General features: G+C 40.4%; 1 long non-coding RNA gene across 1 annotated transcript; it reads left to right on the top strand.

The window, feature by feature from the left end:
* Window positions 1–8,434: 8,434 nt before the first annotated feature.
* Window positions 8,435–15,161, top strand: LOC139419397 (uncharacterized). The gene is made up of 4 exons (XR_011635401.1): window positions 8,435–8,483; window positions 8,709–8,760; window positions 14,579–14,650; window positions 14,842–15,161. It is a non-coding gene; the product is annotated as an uncharacterized lncRNA (long non-coding RNA).
* Window positions 15,162–21,333: the final 6,172 nt, after the last annotated feature.

The following is a 21,333-nucleotide window of genomic DNA, read 5'->3' on the forward strand; positions in this document are numbered from 1 at the left end:
TCGAAATCAAAAGGCAAAACCTAGATTCGAGACAATTTCTTTAGTTGAACCTGTTATTACAGCAACCTCGTGAAAGTGATGAACTGACACTTTTTCATTTTTTGTCAAAAACAAGTTTATATCGAAGCAGTGCCTTTGAGTTGACGGCCCGCACATGCGCAGTTCGGAGCGACAGACCATTAGATCCGATGACTTGCTTCTCTACGGATGAGCTCTGCTAGCCAACGTCGCCATGACATCGCCTACAACTGCTATCCGGGATTTCTATTGAAGAAGCAGTTTTACCCTATCTTCATACTGTCTTTGACCAAATCTCTCTTTCTTGTAAAACCACCCCAACACTCGTCTTGTAAATTACATGACTACAAGTCAGGCTCTGGCTGTTATACTGTAACATTGGAGACAGCTCATCCTAGTGGATACAGACTGCTACAGTAGCCTACTGGTGGTCATTGAGTAGATCAGATTAATTGTATTTCTGCTTTGTATGCTACTTTGAGTACAGTACAACTCCAGTACAATGCCCATGCACTGATGGGTGAATGTGAATATAAACTTTATTACATTGTCCTTACTGCAGAGTAAATTGATTGTTATTCTGTACCTACACGAATAACAATGTAATCATTGGCAAACCTTGAATAATGGCCCTAGACCTTCAGTTGGGAAATACATTCCAATAGGTTCTACATCATATCAAATTCTAACATCATGAAAATACCAGAAACAGAGCATGACTTAAAGGGGAATGGAAACACTTTAGTCAGTAAATATAAGAGATGTATTCAATCCACTAATCTAAACATGGATTTAACATAAAAACATCTCTATATTTAGTATTTTGATCGTCAACAAGATTTATTTGAGCTACGGTCAGCACCATTTTAATTGCCATAGTAACAACTGACTCCAGGGAGTCACTGGCAGGAATCAGCTAATTGTCTGCGGTATTGAGTTGTCGCGCGGAGAGTGAATTGAAGAGCGTGATGTTAGGTGATGACAACAAGTAGTAATTCAAACACAAACGTAATAGCGCTGTAAGAATTGGCTCCAACAACAATTGTCTGTGTGTGTCTGAGGGCATACAACGTTAGAACGTTTCCTTATGGCGCCACAAGAGGCATAAGATCTACAGGGAATCATCCTTTAATTAATGTCTCTTTTCTCTCTCTGACCACATCTGATTGAACTAATGTTTGATAGATTTATTGATCGTTTATAGGTTCATCGGTTCTTTACAAATGTTGTTTTGAATTAGAATAAAGTTGTACCTAAACACCGAAGAAGGCTGTAAAGCTGAAACATTTGTGTATGCTATCCCTGATGCAGTGAAAATAATTAAACAAATTGAGTGATCTTTATGTTATATCCACGTGGCTTCTCATTGTAGTAATTTATCGTCATGGTCACCTATACTTGGTGGATGAACGTTTTGAATTAGAATTATTTACAAATGTTTATTTACAATTAGTTTTCTGCTGTTTTCACCCGATTTGTCCAACTTATCACCTCTAAAATGTCAATAAACCACTCTAAAGAGAATAAATATGTCTCATTACACACAGTGCATTCAGAAAGTATTCAGACCCCTTGACTTTTTCCACATTTTGTTATGTTACAGCCTTATTCTAAAATGAAATTAAATAACACCAATCAAGTTGTAGAAACATCCCAAAGATGATAAATGGAAACAGGGTAAACCTGAGCTCAATTTCGAGTCTCATAGCAAATGGTCTGAATTTCTTACGTAAATAACGTATTTCTGTTTTTTAATAAATAAAAATAACTTTTTGCTTTGTCGTTATGGGGTATTGTGTGTATATTAGGTACATTTAAAAAATAATTTAAAAAATAGAAAAAGGCTGTAAGGTAACAAAATGTGGAAAAAGTCAAGGGGTCTGAATACTTTCCAAATGCACTGTACTGATGGAAATAAGATAAACGCTGGATGGGGTTACATAATTAAAGGAAAGAGTGGAGACATTAGCAGAGCCAGAGGCTCAGCACAAGTAGGAGAAGTAGAGGCCCTGTTAGAAGCAACAAGATTGTCACCGCTGTTGAAAGGAGAGGACCAAGGTGCAGCGTGGTGAGCGTACATTTTCTTTATTCAATCAAAATGACGCCGAACAAAAAACAATAAACACTACAAAACCAAACCGTGAAGCTCAAAGGCTTTGTGCCCTAAACAAAGTCAACTTCCCACAAACACAGGTGGAAAAAAGGGCTACCTAAGTATGGTTCTCAATCAGAGACAACGATAGACAGCTGCCTCTGATTGAGAACGACACCCGGCCAAACACAAAGAAATACACAACACAGAAAATAGAATACCCACCCCAACTCACGCCCTGACCAAACCAAAATAGAGACATAAAAAGGATCTCTGAGGTCAGGGCGTGAAAAAGATGTACAGAAAATAGTGACGGATTCTAAATATGTACAGGAAATAGTATTTGAAGATATTCCATTATAGGGGATGAATAGAGGAATTACTAGGGCCACATGGGAAAAAAATAGCAGGTATACTAAAATCGGGGGATTATATAATAGTGCATGTTAAGGCCCACCAAAAGGGCACATGGACAGAGGACCAAGAGATGGCAAGGGGGAAGTTTGTTTAATGATGGGAGGTGGTGGATAAATAGATCCCAGAGGAAAAAGACTTGTACCTCAAGAATGTTTATTTTACCTTTATTTAACGTGGCAAGCCAGTTAAGAACAAATTCTTATTGACAATGGTAGCCTAGGAACAGTGGGTATAACTGCCTTGTTCAGAACTACACATTTTTGCCCTGTCAGCTCAGGGATTCAATCTAGCAATCTTTCGGTTACTGGGCCAACGCTCTAACCACTAGGCTACCTGCCGCTCCTGTGTATGTGCAGAGGGAGTGTTGACCCAGCTGTTGAGGTACAAAAAGGAGACAAGTCACATAGAAGCCAATGTGATGAGCATTGCATCAGGGGAACACTACTTATTTTAATTACATTGGGTACGTAATGAGTTCTAGGGTGACGTTTGTCAGGAGTAATGTGGTCTCCAGGATTATTAACAAAGAGTACGGTCCTATGGGGAAGTCTCTGCATGTACACTTAGGTTAATACGTTTTTTAAAATTGTGATTTGACGCATGCACAGGCTTCACTGTGACTAGGCCAACACACCAGGCTACCAGTGAAGGGCTTAAAGGAATCCTGGTAGATGCCTTCAGTGACCTAGAGGTGCCAAAAATAAAGTTGGGATAAGGGATCCCTGGAATCCTTACAAAAAGAAAACATTTGAATGGGGAGAGCAGAGGTCGGACGCTGACGCAAAAGGATTGGATGAGTAGTTAAAAGTTTTTTGCTTTCGTTTGTTGTTTGCTTTTTCTGTAGGGTCCTGCTTGTTTTGTGTGGGGCATTAAAACAGGGATAAAATATACAAATATTGCGCAAGGAAATTATATGTGTACGCTAAACAAAACCGTAGAAACGATTTACTAAAGGAGGAACGCACAACTAAAATAGGTATATAATGTGATGTATCAGACGCTATGAGTCGAGTACAGCTGGTGAGTTTAATAGTGCAATGAACATGGACAAGACAAAGCGAGAGTAGGGTCTGGACATGAAACATAGTTCCATTCCCCAGGCAGTATTGATTCTAAGGGAGTGACAGATATAAAGGAGGTAATCAGTGAAGTTGATGGAGTCCAGGTGTATCTCATAATGAGGCACAGGTGCGCATAACGATGTTGCCAGGTGTGCATAATGATGGTTGTCAGAGCCGGTGATTAGTAAACCGGCAACGTCGAGTGCTGCAGAGGAGGAGCAGGACCAGGAGAAGACGTGACAAGGTGAGTGCTCAGGTTTAGGAGGACAGGTAATTAAAGGATGAGAAGAGCTAAAAAAAATGGTTAGAAAAACTAGAATTTGAAAATAGTGGTGACTTGTTTGACCATACATGTCCAAATAAGACAGGGTCAGCAGATTCATCTCTGCAACTTAGGGAGGAAATGAATGTGGTAGCGAAAAAGTGTACAACAGGGTTTCTATGGGAACACGAGCAAGAGGCTAACATGATAACTAGGGCCTACTACACTGGTGGAGGAAAGGTCATAGAGGTTGCAGGCAGTTTAGTAAACATGTTAAAAACCAAAGATACACCCTCCTGAATGTTCATGACAAACAACAGATGTATGGAATGGGTCACAAGGTTAGGAATCGTATGAAAGACACTAATAATTCACCGCGGACAGTATCTGGTGTAAAAGACTGTTCTCATTATGTGTAGAAATCAGGGTCTAGCCTGTTTTCAAACTGCAGCCATCTCGACCCTGGTACCTCAGAATAAAAACAAACTCATGCATTGGAATGCGGTCTTGTTAAGATTTATCACCCAAGGCATCATAAATCTTCTGTCAGCATTAAGCCCCCAGAAGCCCTTCTCAGTAGAACACACACAGATGACAGTGTTCTAAGAACCCTCTTCTGTTGCATAAAACAATCATTAAATGCAATAACAGTATTTATAACATAATCTTGTAATTTCTCTTACAAAAGGATAATCGCAGTGGTGGAAAAAGTACCCAATTGTCATACTTGGGTAAAAGATACCTTAATACAAAATTACTCAAGTAGAAGGGAAAGTCACGTGGTTAAATATTACTTGAGTTAAAGTCAAAGTATTTGGTTTGAAATATACTTAAGTATATTTTAGCAACTACATTTACCTTTGATACTTAAGTATCAAAAGTATAAATATTTTCATATTCCTTATATTTAGCAAACCAGATGGCACAATTTTCTTGATTTAAAAAAAATGTATGAATAGCCAAGGGCACACTCCAACACGCAGACATAATTTACAAATGAAGCATTTGTGTTTGGTGAGTCCGCCAGATCAGAGGCAGTAGAAATGTTCTTGATAAGTGTGTGAACAGATCACCAGATGGTGCAATCTCTATTGCACTCCACACTGCCCTTTCCCACCAGGACAAAAGAAACACCGGTGTGAGAATGCTATTCATTGACTACAGCCCAGCGTTCAACAACATAGTGCCCTCAAAGCTCATCAATAAGCTAAGGACCCTGGGACTAAACACCTCCCTCTGCAACTAGATCCTGGACTTCCTGACAAGCTGCCCCCAGGTGGTAAGGGTAGGTAACAACACACCCGCCACGCTGATCCTCAACACAGGGGCCCCTCAGGGGTGCGTGCTAAGTCCTCTCCTGTACTCCCTGTTCACTCATACTTGCACGGCCAGGCACGACTCCAACACCATCATTAAGTTTGCCGATGACACGACAGCGGTAGGCCTGATCACCGACAAAGACGAGACAGCCTACAGGGAGGAGGTCAGAGAATGGGCGTGTGGTGCCAGGACAACAAACACTCCCTCAATGTGATCAAGACAAAGGACATTGCAAAAATCAGAAACTTTCTGTCCAAAAATGATGCAGAAAAACGAATCCATGCTTTTGTTACTTCTAGGTTAGACTACTGCAATGCTCTACTTTCCGGCTACCCGGATAAAGCACTAAATAAACTTCAGTTAGTGCTAAATACGGCTGCTAGAATCCTGACTAGAACCAAAAAATTGGATCATATTACTCCAGTGCTAGCCTCCCTACACTGGCTTCCTGTTAAGACAAGGGCTGATTTCAAGGTTTTACTGCTAACCTACAAAGCATTACATGGGCTTGCTCCTACTTATCTCACTGATTTGGTCCTGCCGTACATACCTACACGTACGCTACGGTCACAAGACGCAGGCCTCCTAATTGTCCCTAGAATTTCTAAGCAATCAGCTGGAGAGAGGGCTTTCTCCTACAGAGCTCCATTTTTATGGAATGGTCTGCCTACCTATGTGAGAGACGCAGACTCGGTCACAACCTTTAAGTCTTTACTGAAGACTCATCTCTTCAGTAGGTCATATGATTGAGTGTAGTCTGGCCCAGGAGTGTGAAGGTGAACGGAAAGGCTCTGGAGCAACGAACCGCCCTTGCTGTCTCTGCCTGGCCGGTTCCCCTCTCTCCACTGGGATTCTCTACCTCTAACCCTATTACAGGGGCTGAGTCACTGGCTTACTGGTGCTCTTCCATGCCGTCCCTAGGAGGGGTGCGTCACTTGAGTGGGTTGAGTCACTGACGTGATCTTCCTGTCTGGGTTGACGCCCCCCCTTGGGTTGTGCCGTGGCGGAGATCTTTGTGGGCAATACTCGGCCTTGTCTAAGGATGGTAGGTTGGTGGTTGAAGATATCCCTCTAGTGGTGTGGGGGCTGTGCTTTGGCAAAGTGGGTGTGGTTATATCCTGCCTGTTTGACCCTGTCCGGGTGTATCATCGGATGGGGCCACAGTGTCTCCTGACCCCTCCTGTCTCAGCCTCCAGTATTTATTCTGCAGTAGCTTATGTGTCGTTGTGCTAGGGTCAGTCTGTTATATCTGGAGTACTTCTCCTGTCTTATCCGGTGTCCTGTGTGAATTTGTCTGCTCTCTCTAATTCTCTCTTTCTTTCTCTCTCTTGGAGGACCTGAGCCCCAGGGCCATGCCTCAGGACTACCTGGCATGATGACTCCTTGCAGTCCCCAGTCCACCTGGCCGTGCTGCTGCTCCAGTTTCAACTGTTCTGCCTGCGGCTATGGAACCCTGACCTGTTCACCGGACGTGCTACCTGTCCCAGACCTACTGTTTTCAACTCTCTAGAGACAGCAGGTGCGGTAGAGATACTCTTAATGATTGGCTATGAAAAGCCAACTGACATTTACTCCTGAGGTGCTGACTTGTTGAACCCTCGACAACTACTGTGATTATTATTATTTGACCCTGCTGGTCATCTATGAACATTTGAACATCTTGGCCATGTTCTGTTATAATCTCCACCCGGCACAGCCAGAAGAGGACTGGCCACCCCTCATAGCCTGGTTCCTCTCTAAGTTTTTTCCTAGGTTTTGGCCTTTTCTAGGGAGTTTTTCCTAGCCACCGTGCTTCTACACCTGCATTGCTTGCTGTTTGGGGTTTTAGGCTGGGTTTCTGTACAGCACTTTGAGATATCAGCTGATGTAAGAAGGGCTTTATAAATACATTTGATTTGATTTGAACTGCTCGGCATCCCACCGCAAGGCACTACAGAGGGTAGTGCAAACGCCCCAGTACATCACTGTGGCCAAGCTTTCTGCCGTCCAGGACCTCTATACCAGGCGGTGTCAGAGGAAGGCGCTGAAAATTGCCATACTCCAGCCACCCTAGTCACAGACTGTTCTCTCTGCTACCGCATGGCAAGCGGTACCAGGGCGCCAAGTCTAAGTCCAAGAGGCTTCTAAACAGCTTCCACCCCCCCATCCATAAGACTCCTGAACACCTAATCAAATGGCTACCAAGACTATTTTATTTGCATTGCCTGCCCCCCCCCCCCCCCCCCCCCCTTTGTACCGTGCTGCTCTCTTAACATCTATGCATAGTCCCTTTAATAACTCTACCTACATGTACATATTACCTCACTTACCCCGACTAACCGGTACCCCTGCACATTGACTCTGTACCGGTACCCCCCACCCCTGTATATAGTCTCGCTATTGTTATTTTACTGCTGCTCTTTAATTACTTGTTACTTTCATTTCTTATTCTTAGCCGTATTTTTTTTTTAAACTGCATTGTTGGTTAGGGGCTCATAAGTAAGCATTTCACTGTAAGGTACCTGTTGTATTCGGCGCACGTGACTAATAAAATTCGATTTGGACCATTTTCCCATCCTGCTAAGCATTCAAAATGTAATGAAAACTTTTGGTGTCAGGGAAAATGTATGGAGTAAAAAGTACATTATTTTCTTGTAATGAAGTAGAAGTAATAAAACATATAGATAGTAAAGTACAGATACCTCAAAAAACTACTTAATAAGTAGTATTATTACTTAACTACTTTACATGGGGCTAGTAACCGGAAGGTAGCAAGTTCAAATCCCCGAGCTGACAAAGTACAAATCTGTTGTTCTGCCCCTGAACAGGCAAGTCAACCCACTGTTCCTAGTCCGTCATTGAAAATAAGAATGTGTTCTTAACTGACTTGCCTAGTTAAATAAAGGTTAAAAAAAAACACCACTGGTTAAATCGAGGACTCTCTTGAAAATTGAACTCAGGAGCCCCTTGCAAGCTGGGGTGTTAGGGTGTTGGTTTGAGATAAAAAAAAAACTAGAAAAACAAGGGCTAAGCGAAAAAGATCAACTGAAATAGCAGTTGTGGTTAACGCTGGAGGCTGGGCACACCCAATCTAAGACGTAGTAGATGAAGACACATGAAGCTCTACTCCGAAAGCAAAGAATAAAACATTTTTTTAAACGGGGCCTCAAATCTGATATCAAGATTACCGGTTTATGAAGAAGGCCTAAAGAAAATAATGGGCCAATCATATCGATTGGATGCCATGACGAATTTGACGCTATGCGACCAACCGCTGGAGACTTCCTTCAGCAAAGATGGCTGACAAAAATACTAGGACCGAAGCAAATGTTAGGTAATTATAACGTCTTAACGAATCATGCAAAAAAAAAAAAAATGTTGAGAGGAATATTTTAGTTAATGTAGAAACAAACGATTCTAAATATATTTTGGTCATGAAGTTAATTGACGAAAATCGCTAGTTAGCTAGTTTATCTAACTACCTAATATTAGCCAGCTAGCTAGCTTTATGGGTGTTGTGACATGAGTATGAAATTGTAATTCGTGTTTAATGTTTCAGTGACTCCTGAGAAAACCACCAAACCAGGCTGTCGTCTTGTGAAACAGTGGATGTAAGGAATATAGCTAGCTAAAGTTTTACTGAAAATGTAATGTGCATTTTGTATGCTTGCCTTGCTGGTATTTGCCATGAAATGCAGCTGAAGTAATGTAGCTAGCTAACCATTGTCTTGTCTTGCTTATTGTGTAGTGGAGGATAAAAATACCTGTATACCTATGGATGTGTAGCTAGCTATAAAAAAAAATATAGCTAAGAATATATTTAGCTACTGATTATGTGCTTTACCTTGGCAAATAAAGGTGTGGTTCAGGTCTTTTTCAGTCATATCCAATACCAAGAGTATCAAATTCCAGTCTTTGAATGATGCTGTGTCTGCATGTATGTATTACAATTATACACTTCAACCTTGTTTACCAATCCTGGTCCATCTATGGTTACACATTGTAACTATGCAATAGACTAGACACATGATTTAACTAGTTAAAGACGGATTTGTAATTCACATATATATAGAAACAGAATTTAAAAAGAAATGTACCCTATACTTTCTATGTATCATGTAAATACTTGAATAAACAGTTCATCTCAATATCTAATTTCCTTCATCTGCACTGATCTGATAAACAGGATAGGTGTAGTATTTCATCAAATCAGAGACTTTATTTCAACCAGTAGAGAATGTGAAATGCTTTGAAAAAAGTTCAAGTGTTATAAATACATTATATTACAATTATAATAGATGTATTATGAATAAAAGTTCAACAGTGTTTACCAATTCTGGTCCTGGGACATCTATGGTTACACATTGTAACTATGCAATGTGTAGACTTTACAGTGAAATGTTTACTTACAAGCCCTTAACCAACAGTGCAATTCAAGAAGAGTTAAGAAAATATTTACTAAGTAGACAAAAATAAAAAATATAGTTTAGTTGAAGAGACACTGTTCAACAGGAATCTGTGTGTGGCCTCACCTGCTGTCCACACTACGTGGCTGCAGAGTACTTTATGCTGAAAAACATGCACAGACACACGAGGATAAACAATATAGTGTAGTTATAGAAATAACGAAATTTCCTCTTGCCTATTCTGTTGAAAGTCAAAGGAGCCACAGTTATACATCTGAGCTTGCTTACTGCACAACACAATCCATCAAACATTGATACATGAATGTGTGGGTTATAAGGTGTCTAATTGTTTTAAATATGTGTGACTTAAATAGCCTGTTTGTTTTTGTACAGACATCACACTCTTAAACAGCACCCTCACCTGATAAGTAGAAATCAAAGGGAGAGAAACTGGGAATTGAATAACTGCAGTTGACATTAGCTAAGTAAATAGAAGAATAGTCTTTAGAAAGAGGAGGAAGGGAAGCGCTACTAAGGTACACAATAGTACATTTTGGTAGACAGAAGGGGCTCTTTGGTAAAAGAGGTAAATTGGTCATCAAAAAGGAGGACCAAGGCACTCTTCATATAATGAATTAAAATGGCTTTATTAGTATGGCATGTTCAATAGAAACAAAATTTTTTTGTAAAAAATGTTTTATGCGAAGCGTTTAAATTGAACATGCCATACAAATAAAGGCATTTTAATTCATTATTTGAAGAGTGCCTTGGAAGAATATTCTTAGTGCAGTGTGGATGGCTCTTAAAAGGGCCTTTGGTTGTGCATAGTGTAGTCTATGGTGTTGCAGGGAACAGCACCATCTTCGAAGAAGTAGGTGAAGATCTCCAACACACGGATTGCCTCTCTTGCTGCGTTGTTGGAACATCTTGACACCGTATTGACGCAATAGTAGCCTTGGTGTGCAGGCCTTCAATGGTGGCAGGGTGGGCACATCCATTGTAAGGCAGGATTATCTCTGTGTTGATGGTAGATGGTGATGATACACCAGTACAGGTGGTGTGGTACCAACTGGAGCATGTGGAACACTACCTCTGTGAAAGTACATGTCAATTAGGCCATTGATTCCATGATATGATGTCACAGTTAGAAGGATAGCTCAGCAATCCACGATTTGGTTTTGTTTAACTAACCACTGCCGTCCAATTCTAGGTGAAATCATTGGCAGACAATCCATGCAAGAGATGATTTGGCCATAAATGTGGCAAAGAGGGGAGATTGACAGTTTGGTGAAGAAATGGCCATTAGCATTTGTTGGCAGTGGCTAGTTAAACCTGAATATTAATCACTACCTGCTATTAATGTAAGGAAACAGATTAAACGAATGAAATGACTAATCCACCCCTTTTAAGGTTATAGACATAGAGTTACTACAAAAGTCAACATATCTCAGACCACAGCAAATTGCCTAGACTCCGACCATTGTTCATAGAGCAACGGACGTTTGGGCCCCGTTCAAACGTGGAAAGATTAAAGTTCTTATGGAATTGTCACGTCAACTGTGTGACATGGAGTTGGCCTGCAAACTGACAGGCACTCAGGTTTGCTTTTTGCCTGTGTAAAATAATTATCGCCCAGCCCCTCCCTCCCCTCATCTGTTGCATAGAAACTGCAAAATTTTTCAAACATGGGGGAGGTTGTAGATTATAAGGCTACTTAGGATTTCTAATGTAGTCGGTCAGCTACTTTGACCTCCATGTAGGCTGAAACTACAGCAAAACGTTGCCAACCTCAAACATGGCAAGTTAAACGATAGTGCCATCAAAACACTATCGATAGTCTATATAAAAGTAGGGGCCCAATGTAGCAACACTAAATGAGATAAGCCATCAGTGACTTGGGTTGCAGCACCTTATACCCCATCACACGGTAATGACACACGCTACAGTGTATGATGTAGACTAGACTACAATCCTTCAGCTTTATATTGTCTATCACTTTAAATTTTTTTAAATCTGACAATCTCACCTTTGTCCAAGGTCTCTTTCGCCACCTCCATTCTGGCCCCACTGATGTTAACATGCATTGGGACAGTTGGGTCACTTAGTACCTTCTCCCTCTGCATTAACTCTCTGGCCATCTAGGTAGTATATAAACAACAGACGATGGGACACATCATGTCTACCATCTATAGAGCCATTGGGGAAATATGAAAATGTGAAAAGCAGGGCCTCCAACTGCCTTTGCATCTTAACAATAATGATCATCTGATTCATTGTGATAGTCTTAGACTTTAGAAAACCTTTGTTGCTTGACTGTAATCATGAGAACAAGCCAGAACACTGGTGATGACGAAGCTCCAATGATTTGATGATAGTACACCAACATTTCATACAGAGTTTGTCACATAGCAACCAGGTTCTCCTTTGACCTGGGTCATAGCAACCAGGTTCTCCATTTACCTGGGTCATAGCAACCAGGTTCTCCTTTGACCTGGGTCATAGCAACCAGGTTCTCCATTGACCTGGGTCATAGCAACCAGGTTCTCCATTGACCTGGGTCATAGCAACCAGGTTCTCCATTGACCTGGGCCATAGCAACCAGGTTCTCTATTGACCTGGGCCATAGCAACCAGGTTCTCTATTGACCTGGGTCATAGCAACCAGGTTCTCCATTGACCTGGGTCATAGCAACCAGGTTCTCCATTGACCTGGGTCATAGCAACCAGGTTCTCCATTGACCTGGGTCATATCAACCAGGTTCTCCATTGCCCTGGGTCATATTCATTAGTGGATACCATAGCACATCGGTTAGCAACAGAAAAAAATAATGGTTTCTCCTTGAACACATGCACATGGGTCCCTTCCTGTTTCAGACCATTTTCTTAGGTGTGAACATGACCAGTGTGAAACACATATACTATGTTGTTGTTATGCTAATCTAATCCTTTCAATGGAATGACTTTGGCTAAACCCTCAAAGATCTCTGCATGTGAACATTGGGTGCATTTGTTTTTGGCCCACTTTTTTGGGTGGCCTACCCTTAAGGGTGACGCACAGATTTCTAACATACCATAGATTTGCCTACTGAATTATCCTGGGAACTAATTAGCATATGAACTCACCAGAAGCACATAAACAACACAATTGTGGCCGTCTCTTTGCTTGGTGTGAGGTATTGTTGTCGCCTGGCGGGGAACATTGCTGAACACAGATTCTGTGCTGGGTTCTGTGGGTTTCGTTGCTCAAACCAGTATCTGGTTGGGGAGGAAAACATGGCTTGTTTGTACATATACCATGACCTTCTCTACTCGCTAGTTCCAACAATATACATACACCTGCATTGCATAACACATGAACAATGGCTGCTCATGATTGAGATGGCGTGCTTGAACGGAGATCAATAATTCTTCATGATGACCTCTTCATAGCATGAATACAACTAATTGAGTCTTCAATATGCAACTGGACTATAAATTGTAACAATAGTCTCAACATCAATGACAGGTCAACTTAATGAATTATGAATACTATCCTGGACATTGGAGAAATAGCTGAACAATCATTTTGCCCAGACCATAGAATAGATGTACCATACCTGATGTGCTTGACCAGGTTTTCACTCATATGGTGCTCCGCATTACGGGAACCAGTAGGGTCCAGGACAATGGCAGAGTGGGTCCTGCGATTGACATACTAAAACGCAAGCAGTAATACCAAGCCAGTGTATCAAATGGCCTCAAACATATTCAAGTAAAAAAATATATTTTTAAAAATACCATTATTTAACTAGGCAAGTCAGTTCTTATTTTCAATGACGGCCTAGGAACAGTGGGTTAACTGCCTTGTTCAGGGGCAGAATGACAGATTTTTACCTTGTCAGCTCGAGGAGAACAAACAGTTCTATTTTTGTTTCATCAGACCAGAAGACATTTCTCTAAAAAAGTATGATCTTTGTCCCCATGTGCAGTTGCAAACCGTAGTCTGGCTTTTTTATGGCGGTTTTGGAGCAGTGGCTTCTTCCTTGTTGAGGGGCCTTTCAGGTTATGTCGATATAGGACTCGTTTTACTGTGGATATAGTCAACTTAGTGTATGTAAACTTCTGACCCACTGGAATTGTGATACAGTGAATTATAAGTGAAGTAATCTGTCTGTAAACAATTGTTGGGAGAATTACATGTGTCATGCACAAAGTAGATGTCCTAACTGACTTGCCAAAACTATAGTTTGTTAACAAGAAATTTGTGGAGTGGTTGAAAAACAAGTTTTAATGACTCCAACCTAAGTGTATGTAAAATTCCGACTTCAACTGTACATACACTACCGTTCAAAAGTTTGGGGTCATTTAGAAATGTCTTTGTTTTTGAAAGAAAAGCTTCTTTTTTTTGTCCATTAAAATAACATCAAATTGACCAGAAATACAGTGTAGACATTGTTAATGTTGTAAATGACTATTGTACCTAGAAACGGCTGATTTTTAATGGAATATCTACATAGGCGTACAGAGGCCCATTATCAGCAACCATCACTCCTTCAGCTTCATTAAATAGTACCCACAAAACACCAGTCTCAACGTCAAAGAGTCTGAATACTCATGTAAATGTTTATATATATATTTTATAATAAATGTGTAAACATTTCTGAAAACCTGTTCACTTTGTCACTATGGGATATTGTGTGTAGATTGATGAAATGTTTTCAGAATTAGGCTGTAATGTAACAAAATGTGGAAAAGGGTGAAGGGGTCTAAACAATTTCCAAAAGCACCGTAACTGTGGCCACCTTCAAAGAATAGGCAATAGGACCAACTATGGAGAATAGTAATAAACGTCATTATTTATATTTATATAACTACGCTATATGTTTTTCGGAATAAAGTACTCTGCAGCCACTTAGTGTGGACAGCAGGTGAGGCCACATACACAGATTCCTGTTGAACACTGTCTCTTCAACTACTATATTTTCTCAATAAGTCTCTCCTTCACCTCATCTCCCCCCCCCCCCCCTTCTCCCTAAATCCTCTAGGTTATATCAGCTGTGTTGGTGAACCCCTCCTGCATCTGAGCTGGCTCCATAGAGGGCACAGCATGATCAGAGGTGAGAGGTCACATGGTCGGGTCAACAGGAAGTATTGTTAAAGAAAAAGCTGTCCCCAAGTTAATGATCCTTGGTCAGGTTTGCATTTCACCTCCTGATGATTATGATGACTGACAGTGTTAGAATTAAATAATAATAATAAATAATTAATAAATACAAGGCTTAATCATGATATCTCTCTTCTCCATCAGTCTCATCTGCAGCTTTGTTTTGATGTGAGAGAGGATGCCAACCACCAGTCCCGTCATCGCCACATCACCCACTCTTAAGATAACCTTCAGGTCGACTGGGAGCCCAAGGCTGGTTAGGAGACACCACTAGAGACACTATTATGTAATTGTGATGAACTGAGAGAATATTAAGTTTAGTAGCATTGTAATTCATTAATCATATGCTGCCTTCCCTGCTCCTCTGTTCTTACCTCTTTCCCTTTCACACTCTCACACCTCTCTCCCCACTTCCTCTTTCTTCCTGTTTTTATAATGCACACCAGATGTGCAATGAAGTACAGAACTTTTATTCATAATGCATTTATTATAATTGTAATATAATGTATTTATAACACTTGAATTTTTTCAAATCATTTCACATTCTCTACTGGTTGAAATAAAGTATCTGATTTGATGAAATACTACACCTATCCTGTGTCCTCAGATCAGTGCAGATGAAGGAAATTAGATATTGAGATGAACTGTTTATTCAAGTATTTACATGATACATAGAAAGTATAGGGTACCTTTCTTTTTAAATTCTGTTTCTATATATATGTGAATTACAAATCCGTCTTTAACTAGTTAAATCATGTGTCTAGTCTATTGCATAGTTACAATGTGTAACCATAGATGGACCAGGATTGGTAAACACTGTTGAAGTGTATAATTGTAATACATACATGCAGACACAGCATCATCCAAAGACTGGAGTTTGATACTCTTGGTATTGGATATGACTGAAAAAGACCTGAACCACACCTTTATTTGCCAAGGTAAAGCACATGATCAGTAAATATATTCTTAGCTATATTTTTTTTAGCTAGCTACACATCCATAGGCATACAGGTATTTTTATCCTCCACTACACAATAAGCAAGACAATGGTTAACTAGCTACATTACTTCAGCTGCATTTCATGGCAAATACCAGCAAGGTAAGCATACAAAATGCACATTACATTTTCAGTAAAACTTTAGCTAGCTATATTCCTTACATCCACTGTTTCACAAGACGACAGCCTGGTTTGGTGGTTTTCTCAGGAGTCACTGAAACATTAAACACGAATTACAATTTCATACTCATGTCACAACACCCATAAAGCTAGCTAGCTAGCTGGCTAATGTTAGGTAGTTAGCTAGCTAGCTAAATAGCGATTTTTGTAAATTGACTTCATGACCAAAAAATATGTATAATCTTTTGTTTCTACATTAACTAACATATTCCCTCAACTGTGCATTTGTTGATTGATTCGTTATGGCGTTATAATTACCTAACATTTGCTTCGGTCCTAGTATTTTTGTCAGCCATCTTTGCTGAAGGAAGTCTCCAGCGGTTGGTCGCATAGCGTCAAATTCGTCATGGCATCCAATCGATATGATTGGCCCATTATTTTCTTTAGGCCTTCTTCATAAACCGGTAATCTTGATATCAGATTTGAGGCCCCGTTTAAAAAAAAAAGTGTATTCTTTGTTTTCCGAGCAGAGCTTCAGGTGTCTTCATCTACTACGTCTTAGATTGGGTGTGCCCAGCTTTCAGCGTTAACCACAACTGCTATTTCAGTTGATCTTTTTCGCTTAGCCCTTGTTTTTCTAGTTTTTTGTTTATCGCACCTAAACCCCTGTGGTTTAGGACTAGCTGAAACCAACACCCTAACACCCTAGCTAGCAAAGGGCTCCTGAGTTCAATTTTCAGGAGAGTTCTCAATTAACCAGTGCTGTAAAGTACTTAAGTAGATTTTAAAGTATGTTTTACTTAAGTGTTTTTTGGGGGTATCTGTAGTTTATTATTTATATTTTTAACAACTTTTACTTCACTATTGTACTTTTTACTCCATACATTTTCCCTGACACCAAAAGTACTCATTACATTTTGAATGCTTAGCAGGATGGGATAATGGACCAATTCACAAACTTATCAAGAGAGCATCCCTACTGCCTCTGATCTGTCAGACTCACCAAACACAAATGCTTCATTTGTACATCATGTCAGAGTGTTGGGAGTGTGCACCTGGCTATTCATACATTTATAAAATAAAGAAAATGGTGCTGCCTGGTTTTGCTTAATATAATGATTATAAAATTATTTATACTTTTACTTTATTTTTTTATACATAAGTATATTTTTGCAATTACATTGACTTTTGATTCTTAAGTATACTTCAAACCAAATACTTTCTGACTTTTACTCCAGTAGGATGTTACTGGATGACACTTTTACTTGAGTAAATTTTCTGTTAAGGTATATTTACTTTTACTCAAGTTTGACAATGGGGTACTTTTTCCCACCACTGCGATTAAACTTTCTTTATCTTTCTTCATCCCATACTCACTGCCTAATCTTACATTATTCTCACAGTAGCCGTTCACCCTGTCACCAGAACCCTCAATGGGATCCAAACCCCATTGTGGCGTTACCATAGGCCCAGTGTGATTCCACTGCACACAATACTGATTGTTCATGTTTCCTCTTTGTTTCATTTTGCCAAATGTACAAAATCCATTTATCCTGTCCTGGAGCTATACTTATTTTCACATTTTGTTTTTACCCATTTTCAGTCTAAACTTTGGCTTAAGGCCTGGATACGACTTCTGAATTTTACAATAGTCAACCAGCCATTCCCACATAATTCTCTCCCATAAATGACTGGCTACCGTATATCCTTCCCCGTGCTTCCTACATATTTTAGTTCAATTTATCATAGCCAATTCAGGGGGTCTAACAGTTTTGCGGGAGCAGGCTTTCCGTTGCGATGTCGCAGAAGACCCATCTGCTGATACCCCCGGATCGCTAGCTTTCTGAACGCCGTGTCTCCCGCTCGTCTAGTGTAGTAGCGACTACCAAACGTCTCCGTCTCACCTATTGCTGCTCATTGGACCCTATAATCACTCGGCTACACAGCTGATGCCTCCTGGACTGTTCACTGACACAGTAGTTCATTTTGTTTATCTATTGGCCCCAGCCTCAAACTTAGGTCCTGTGTATACATAACCTACCTCGCTCTCTGCCCATTCATCACCTTTTACCCGTTGTTGTTGCCTTACCTGCTGTTGTCTTAGCTCTCCCAATCAACACCTGTGATTGATTTTTGCCTCTCTCTAATGTCAATATGCCTTGTCTACAGCTGTTTATTGTTATTGTTTTATTTGACTGCGGAGCCCCCAGTCCGCTCAATATGCCTCAGCTAGCTCTTTTGTCCCACACCCCACACATGTGGAGACCTCACGTGGCTTAACTGGTGTCTCCATATGTAACGGATGTGAAACGGCAAGCTAGTTAGCGGTGGTGCGCGCTAAATAGCGTTTCAATCGGTGACGTCACTTGCTCTGAGACCTTGAAGTAGTAGTTCCCCTTGCTCTGCAAGTGCCGTGGATTTTGTGGAGCGATGGGTAACGATGCTTCGTGGGTGACTGTTGTTGATGTGTGCAGAGGTTCCCTGGTTCGCGCCCGGGTATGGGCGAGGGGACGGTCTAAAGTTATACTGTTACACATAGATGCAACCTCTCTCATTGTCACTCTATGCCTAGGCTTACCTCCACTGTACTCGTATCCTACCATACCTTTGTCTGTACATTATGCCCTGAATCTATTCTACCACGCCCAGAAATCTGCTCCTTTTATTCTCTGTTCTCATTTGTTGACTTCTGTAACCGTAAAAGCCTTGGTTTCATGCATGTTAAAACCTGTCTAGGACTGGGGTTCCACTACCCCGTTCTGCTAGCGGAACCCCTCGCCAACAGCCGATGAAATTGCAGGGCGCCAAATTCAATCAACAGAAATCTCCTAATTCAATTTTCTCAAACATACAAGTATTAGACACCATTTTAAAGATACAATTCTTGTTAATCCAACCACAGTGTCCGATTTCTGCTTTTCGGCGAAAGCAGAACATATCATTATGTTAGGTCAGCAACTAGTCACTGAAAGCATACAGAGATTTTCCAACCAAAGAGAGGAGTCACAAAAAGCAGAAATATTGATAAAAATAATCACTAACCTTTGATATTCTTCATCAGATGACACTCCCGGGACAATATGTTACACAATACATGTATATTTTGTTCGATCAAGTTCATATTTATATGCAAAAACCTCAGTTTACATTTGGCTTTGCCTCCAAAACATCCCGTGAATTTGCACAGAGCCACATCAAATCACAGAAATACTCATAATAAACATGAATAAAAGATACAAGTGTTATTCACAGATTTAAAGATATACTTCTCCTTAATGCAACCGTGCAATAATCTGAGTACGGCGCTCAGAGACCAACACAACCCAAGAAGATATCCGCCATGTTGGAGTCAACAGAAGTCAGAAATAGTATTATAAATATTCACTTACCTTTGATGATCTTTGTCAGAATGCACTCCCAGGAATCCCAGTTCCACAATAAATGTTTGATTTGTTCCATAAAGTCCATAATTTATGTCCAAATTCTTCCTTGTTGTTCGAGTGTTCAGTACACAATCTAAACTCACGACGCGCGGGCAGGTCCAGCAAAAAGTTCAGACGAAAAGTCATATTACAGTCAGTAGAAACATGTCAAACGAAGTATAGAATCAATCTTTAGGATGTTTTTAACATAAATCTTCAATAATGTTCCAACCTTTGTCTGTAGAAAAGCTATGGAACAGAGCTCGCTCTCAGGTGAATGAGCGTCACGAGCTCAAAGCATTCTGCCAGACCTCTGACTCATTCCCCTCTCATTCGGCCCCACTTCCCAGTAGAAGCATCAGACAAGGTTCTAAAGACTGTTGACATCTAGTGGAAGCCTTAGGAAGTGCAACATGACCCATATTCCACTGTATCTTCAATAGGGAATGAGTTGAAAAACGACCAACCTCAGATTTCCCACTTCCTGGTTGGATTTTTTTCTCAGGTTTTTTTCTCAGGTTTTTTTTGCCATGGGAGTTCTGTTATACTCACTGACATCATTCAAACAGTTTTAGAAACTTCAGAGTGTTTTCTATCCAAATCTACTAATGATATGCATATATTAGCAACTGGGACTGAGTAGCAGGCAGTTTACTCTGGGCACGCTTTTCATCCAAACGTGAAAATGCTGCCCCCTATCCATAACCAGTTTTAACATCAGAAGCCTCCTCCCTAAGTTTGTTTTATTCACTGCTTTATCACACTCTGCTAACCCTGATGTCTTAGCCATCTCTGAATCCTGGCTTAGGAAGGCCACCAAAAATTCTGAAATTTCCATCCCCAACTACAACATTTTCCATCAAGATAGAACTGTCAAAGGGGGCAGAGTTGCAATCTACTGCAGAGAGAGCCTGCAGAGTTCTGTCATATTATCCAGGTCTTTGCCCAAACAGTTGGAGCTTCTACTTTTAAAAATCCATCTCTGCAGAAACAAGTCTCTCACTGTCACCGACCATTTTGAATCCCACCGTACTTTCTCCGCTATGCAATCTGGGTGCACCTCAGTCACGCTCAAGGTCCTAAATAATATCATAACCGCAATCAATAAAAGACAGTACTGTGCAAACGTCTTCATGGATCTGGCCAAGACTTTCGACTCTGTCAATCACTGTATTCTTATCAGCAGACTCAACAGCCTTGGTTTCTTAAATGACTGCCTTGCCTGGATCACCAACTACTTCTCAGATAGAGTTCAGTGTGTCAAATCGGAGGGCCTGTTGTCCGGACCTCTGGCAGTCTATATGGGGGTGCCACAGGGTTCAATTCTCGGGTCGACTCTCTTCTCTGTATACATCAATGATGTCGCTCTTGCTGCTGGTGATTCTCTGATCCACCTCTACGCAGGCGACAACATTCTGTATACATCTAACCCTTCTGTTAACAAACCTCCAAACGAGCTTCAATGCCATACAACACTCCTTCCGTGGCATCCAACTGCTCTTAAATGCTAGTAAAACTAAATGCATGCTCTTCAACCGATCGCTGCCTGCACCAGCTTTCATATGTTCTCATGTTCTGAGCAAGGAACTTAAACCTTAGGTTTCTTACATGGCAAATATTGCACTTTTACTTTCTTCTACAACACTTTCTTTTTGCATTATTTAAACCTAATTGAACATGTTTCATTATTTATTTGAGGCTAAATTGATTTTATTGATGTATTATATTAAGTTAAAATAAGTGTTCATTCAGTATTGTTGTAATTGTCATTATTACAAGTAAAATAAAATTAATCGGACGATTAATCGGTATCGGCTTTTTTGGAACTCCAATAATCGGTATCGGTATCGGCGTTGAAAAATCATAATCGGTCGACCTCTATATATATATATATATATATACAGTGCCTTGCGAAAGTATTCGGCCCCCTTGAACTTTGCGACCTTTTGCCACATTTCAGGCTTCAAACATAAAGATATAAAAATGTATTTTTTTGTGAAGAATCAACAACAAGTGGGACACAATCATGAAGTAGAACGACATTTATTGGATATTTGAAACTTTTTTTAAAAATCAAAAACTGAAAAATTGGGCGTG

Source organism: Oncorhynchus clarkii, chromosome 10 (genome assembly GCF_045791955.1).
Source record: "Oncorhynchus clarkii lewisi isolate Uvic-CL-2024 chromosome 10, UVic_Ocla_1.0, whole genome shotgun sequence".
Classification (NCBI taxonomy): domain Eukaryota; kingdom Metazoa; phylum Chordata; class Actinopteri; order Salmoniformes; family Salmonidae; genus Oncorhynchus; species Oncorhynchus clarkii.